We start from the raw sequence: 6,000 nt of genomic DNA, 5'->3' as shown, positions 1-6,000 counted from the left end.
CTAGGTTTTGAGACATTTGCAGAAGGCTACCATGGGTGTTATCAGCCAATAAATATAGTTTTGATGGCGCTATGTCAGAAGTCACAAGATATGTGGCTCCTATATGCTGGAACTATTGTTCTCCTGCCCTGACTCTTCCATACTGAATGCGAGTGGGAGGACTCAATTCATATAAAGATTACATTGTACTGGACTATTTATATTATTGGACAGCACTGCCCTTAGGGCCTTAGTATTGATTTGATCAAGCGTCTTGTTTCTGCCATCTACTTTTACAGCCTGTCTGGGCTGTCAAATCTGTCTCATGTACTGAAGACATTTTACAGGCATACCCTTAACATCTGAATGGAGAAAGCACACAAGGTCCAAACTATGAAATAATGTTTCAGTTGATAATACTGCTTTGTTTTTACATAGGGCATATTTATTACAGCTGCTTTGTGATGTGTCCCAATCCTAGATGATTTAAAAAAGAACTTACCTACATATGCATTCTTCTCCAGAATTTCAGCTCCTTTGTAGCTCCCTTACATTCAGTCCTGCTCAATAGAATTAATCTGGACCTGATATGCCTCAGTCTTCTTTTGCACATCAGGATCTGGATAAAAACAGGGATGAAACATGGCCAGAAAGAGCAACCAAATTGGTAAACAGCCTAGAAGCTAACCCCCTACTCCAAGGAGTTTAAAATTGTTTCAGTTGGGAGACAAAGCCGCAATAGATATATCTGCAGTTCTCCATATAACCATTTTATGCGTTTTTAATTCTCGTGATTTCATTGTAAGGAATCCTGGGACTTGTAGTTTGGGGAGGCTATTAAATTTCTCTCTTGAAATAATCTAGTCTTCTCTCCTAAATTACATTCCCTGAATGCCTATCAGCAGAATTAAATTGATTCAATCCTGAATCCCTTTGTTCTCAAATTATCTGGGTTCTTTCTAAGTGCCAAACTATTATTTCAAGATATTCTGAATACTGAATGGAGCCATGACAATTAACACAGTATGAAACCAATATAACTGCATAGTGCTGGCATGCCTAAAGTATAAGAAAGGAACAAAAAGCAACTGAATATACATGAAGAAATGCAAATAACAAGGAGTTTGGCTGGCATCCTATTAGTGATTGTTGTGATATATATGTTTATTGTGTAATATGAAAATAGCATACAGTATACCAAATTCAAAATACAAATATGGTTTAATTAGGTTCTCAATTCCTAATTATATGTTGGTTTTAACACTGCTTCCAGAGGGTGCAGCCATAAAGGGTTTTTTTTTCCTCCATTCCTTCTTTGTATCTTTTCCACATCATTAAGAGATTTGCTCTTATGGGATGCCTATTAACATCTTTGTTAGCCTTATCTTTTCCATACCATACCATAAATAGGCATGCCATTTAAATCTTAGATTATACTAGCTATACCCGGCCACGCGTTGCTGTGGTGAAGTATGGTGGTATGGGAAATAAAGTATTGAGGAATTGGTGGTAGTTAAGATAAAGGGTAAAGGTTTTCTCCTGACATTAAGTTGTCGTGTCTGACTGGGGGTTGGTGCTCATAAAGCAGATAATATGAGATTATAAATGGGTTATATAGCTGTGTGGAAAGGCCTTAAGTCTACACTGCCATATAATCCAGTTCAAATCTAATAATCTGTATTTTATAGGCAGTGTGGAAGAGGCCTGAGGCCTAACTTTGCTTGTCCGCTGGGCTGATTGGGTTGCTAGGAGACCAAGTGGGTGGAGCTTAGCCTTCTAACTGGCAGCAATTGGATAAATACAATTATTCCTCTCCCTCTAATTAGGACTTTAGTTTTCTTTTCTTTTTGTTGTATCAACCTAGAGGCGTGGATGAGGGGTCGTGCTGTCAATTTTCGAGGTTGTGGGGTGTTTAGTTTTGTTGTTTTGTTGGTCGCCGGGATTCCATCACTCTTTTATATATAGAGATTCCTCTAGCCTAAGTAAATCTCCATTTTATCCAGTCTTTTAGCCAACTAAAGCTGTGGCTTCATAATAGTATCTAAGATCTGGAAGCACTACTACTCCTCTATCTTTGGCATCTACGGTATTAGATTTATATGTGCAATTCTATCCTTTTTTCCATTCCACATAAATTTGACCAAATCCTTTCTCCATTTATTGAAAACCTTCACTCACAACCTTTGAGGATGCCTGCCATAGATGTGGCTGAAATTTCAGGAGAGAATGCTTCTGGAAAATGGCTATACAGCCTGGAAGACTCACAGCAACTCACTGATTCCAGCCATAAAAGCCTTTGACAACATATCTTCACTCTTTTAATTATTTGTAAATTTTGAAATAAAAACAGTATTTTTGGTAAAATCATCATTTTAAAGTGACTATCCTTTCCATCCAGGATAATTAAATTCTGCACCATCTTTCCAGATTTTTTAAAACCTATAAATGACTTTCATTTATGGACATGGAATTGTAAATCAAGATCTCTAACCACTGCATACGTTCTAACAAGGATAACAAATATATTCAGTTGAAGGATTGCAGAAACTGAGTTGAACACATTGTCCAGTAAGTAAGTAAAAGTTTATTTTTATCCTACCTGATTACCCCGTGGGGGCTCAGGGTGGCTCACAACATAAAGAGCAAACATTAAATGCCATAAAATCCAACAATAAGCTAAACAATTCAAATAGTACAGAACATTCAACAAAAAACAAATCACATAAAAACAATAATGACAAGTAATAAATGCCCAAGTGGTGCCATGATACACTGGACATTCCTTATGCATTGCACTTGTTCATTTTTTATTTGTTTGCACATTCAGTTGTAAAGTGTTGCATTTCACTAATACAGGAGTATCACAAAATGCCCTGAGTCCCTCCTTGATGAAGGAACTCAATCTAAATTTTGACCAGGAATGTGAATTATTTAAATAAATCAATAAGCTTTGCAAAAAAAAAAAAAGTTTAAGACAGACATCAGTTTCACACTGCTTTCGTCTAAGCAATGTATCGGGGATGTAATGCAGACTTTAGCATTTCCATTTCAAATTGCATAGCTCTAGTTAATCCACGATGATATCTGATAAAATCTCCCTCTTCCCACTCACTCCCGCTGCCATTTACAGTTCTGTTTACTTTGATTGGTGGAAAGGTCAATATGGTTTGCACTTTGGTTGCTGTTTGCATGATCAGTCAATAAGATCAGGCTCATCAACATTCGCCTCTTTAATGATGCCATTTGCTTCATCTCCCTACAACAGCCAGGCAGCCAGCTGTGCCACTCAATCTGATGTCAAGGTCACACTTCTGGGGAGCAAGGGAGCCAGCCGTTCCCAATGCACAAGCACATTTGTCCTTGTCAAGTGTTCCTGCAAATGTTAAACATGTTACTCCTAGGTGTCAGGACAGGCAAGGAATTGTGCTGGCCAGGACTGTGTGTTTGTGCTGTTTCTATGTGACAAGCACATTTGTTATATGTACAGTACAACCTCTGTATTTGCAGGGGATAAATTCCAATACCTTTGTGTATACCAGTAAGCAGAATAATAGCAAATCATATGTTCTAAACTTGGGCTGGAAGCCTGCTATTGAATTGCAAAGGGAGACCCACAAACAGTTCCGTGGATATTAAACCAGTGGATAAAGGGGTCATACTGTGGTCTGGAAGATAAAAATGTGGCTATCTGGATGTTGTTGGATTGCAAATTCCAGTATTCTTCAACATTATCCAGTTCACTTAAGGCCACTGAGATTTGAAATCCCCCATATCTGGAAAGCAATGTCAGTCTCGCCCTGATTGCAAATACAGTAGAGTCTTGCTTATCCAATGTAAACGGGCTGGCAGAACGTTGGATAAGTGAATATGTTGGATAATAAGGAGAGATTAAAGAAAAGCCTATTAAACATCAAATTAGGTTATGATTTTACAAATTAAACACCAAAACATCATGTTTTACAACAAATTTGACAGAAAAAGTAGTTCAATACACAGTAATGCTATGTAGTAATTACAGTAGAGTCTCACTTATCCAAGCCTCGTTTATCCAAACTTCTGGATTATCCAGGCCATTTTTGTAGTCAATGTTTTCAATATATCATGATATTTTGGTGCTAAATTCATAAATACAGTAATTACAACATAACATTACTGCATATTGAACTACCTTTTCCTGCCATATTTGTTGTATAACATGATGTTTTGGTGCTTAATTTGTAAAATCATAACCTAATTTGGTTTAATAGGTTTTTGCTTAATCCTTCCTTATTATCCAAGATATTCGCTTATCCAAGGTTCTGCTGGCCCATTTAGCTTGGATAAGTGAGACTCTACTGTACTGTGTTTACGAATTTAGCACCAAAATATCACGATGTATTGAAAAAATTGACTACAAAAATGTGTTGGATAATCCAGAACGTTGGCTAAGCAAGTGTTGGATAAGTGAAACTCTACTGTAGTCATAAATTCAATTCAAAGCCAGTTAAAGTAGCTTAAAGAGCCAGGTGAAGAACCACTGCAGCATGAAGCCTTTGCACCACTGCCAATTGGATCAAATTATTAATTTTCAAACTATACAGTCAAATTATACAGCATGAACAACAGACTGGTTCAAGATTGGGAAAGGAATACGGCAGGGCTGCATACTTTCACCCTCCCTATTCAACTTGTACGCAGAACACATTATGTGACGTGCGGGGCTTGACGAATCCAAGGCTGGAATTAAAATTGCTGGAAGAAACATTAACAACTTCAGATATGCAGATGATACCACTTTGATGGCTGAAAGGGAGGAGGAGCTGAGGAGCCTCATCACCAAGTTGAAAGAAGAAAGTGCAAACGCTGGGCTGCAGTTAAACATCAAGAAAACCAAGATTATGGCAACCAGACTGATTGATAACTGGCAAATAGAGGGAGAAAACGTGGAGGCAGTGACAGACTTTATATTTCTAGGTGCAAAGATCATTGCAGACTGTAGCCAGGAAATTAGAAGACATCTACTTCTTGGGAGGAGAGCAATGGCCAACCTCAATAAAATAGTGAAAAGCAGAGACATCACACTGGCAACGAAGGTCTGCATAGTTAAAGCAATGGATGTGAGAGCTGGACCATAAGGAAGGGTGAGCGAAGGAAGATAGATGCTTTTGAACTTTGGTGCTAGAGGAAAATCCCGAGAGTGCCTTGGACCACAAGAAGATCCAAACAGTCCATCCTCCTGGAAATAATGCTTGGCTGCTCACTGGAGGGAAAGACATTCAGAGGCAAAGATGAAGTATTTTGGCCACATCATGAGAAGACAGGAGAGCTTGGAAAAGATCATGATGCTGGAGAAAATGGAAGGAAAAAGGAAGAGGGGCCAACCAAGGGCAAGATGGATGGTATCCTTGAAGTGGCTTGACCTTGAAGGAACTGGGGGAGGCGACAGCCTACAGGAAGCTCTGGCGTGGGCTGGTCCATGAGGTCATGAAGAGTCGGAAACAACTGAGTGAATGAAGAAGAAGTAGACAGCCAAAGCTACAGTACAGAACAGGAATAGGCAAGTTCAAACCTTCAGATGCTGACTGCAGCTCCCATCATTCTTCACCATTGGCTGCACTATCTAAGGATATTAGGGACTGCAAGCTGACAACATCTAAAGATCCATACTTTAACCTCTACCCAATATAGAGGATTCCTCAAAAGAAATCAGACCAGTTATGGCAGACGAATGCCCTTGAAAGCCTCCTTCAACATGACTGATCTTCCTTTGCAATGCACAGCCTCAGGGGAGTATTTAATGTAGTCTCATTTCATGCAGTGACAATGACGGTAGGATTCAGTAGTCCAGCATTCTCTGTAATGTTGCTATATGATTTAAATTAAACATGCCCCAGGCTCCTCCTTTACAAAAACAAAACAAAATAAAAGCAAGTCCATTGGAAGAGATAACATTCTAGAAAGATTTAATCAACTACTAAAGGTAAAGGTTTCCCCTGATTTTAAGTCCAGTCATGTCTGACTCTGGGGATTGGTGCTCATCTC

This window comes from Anolis carolinensis, chromosome 6 (assembly GCF_035594765.1).
Source record: "Anolis carolinensis isolate JA03-04 chromosome 6, rAnoCar3.1.pri, whole genome shotgun sequence".
Lineage (NCBI taxonomy): Eukaryota > Metazoa > Chordata > Lepidosauria > Squamata > Dactyloidae > Anolis > Anolis carolinensis.
The sequence above is the reverse complement of the archived record's forward strand: the minus strand, read 5'-3'. Positions refer to the sequence as shown.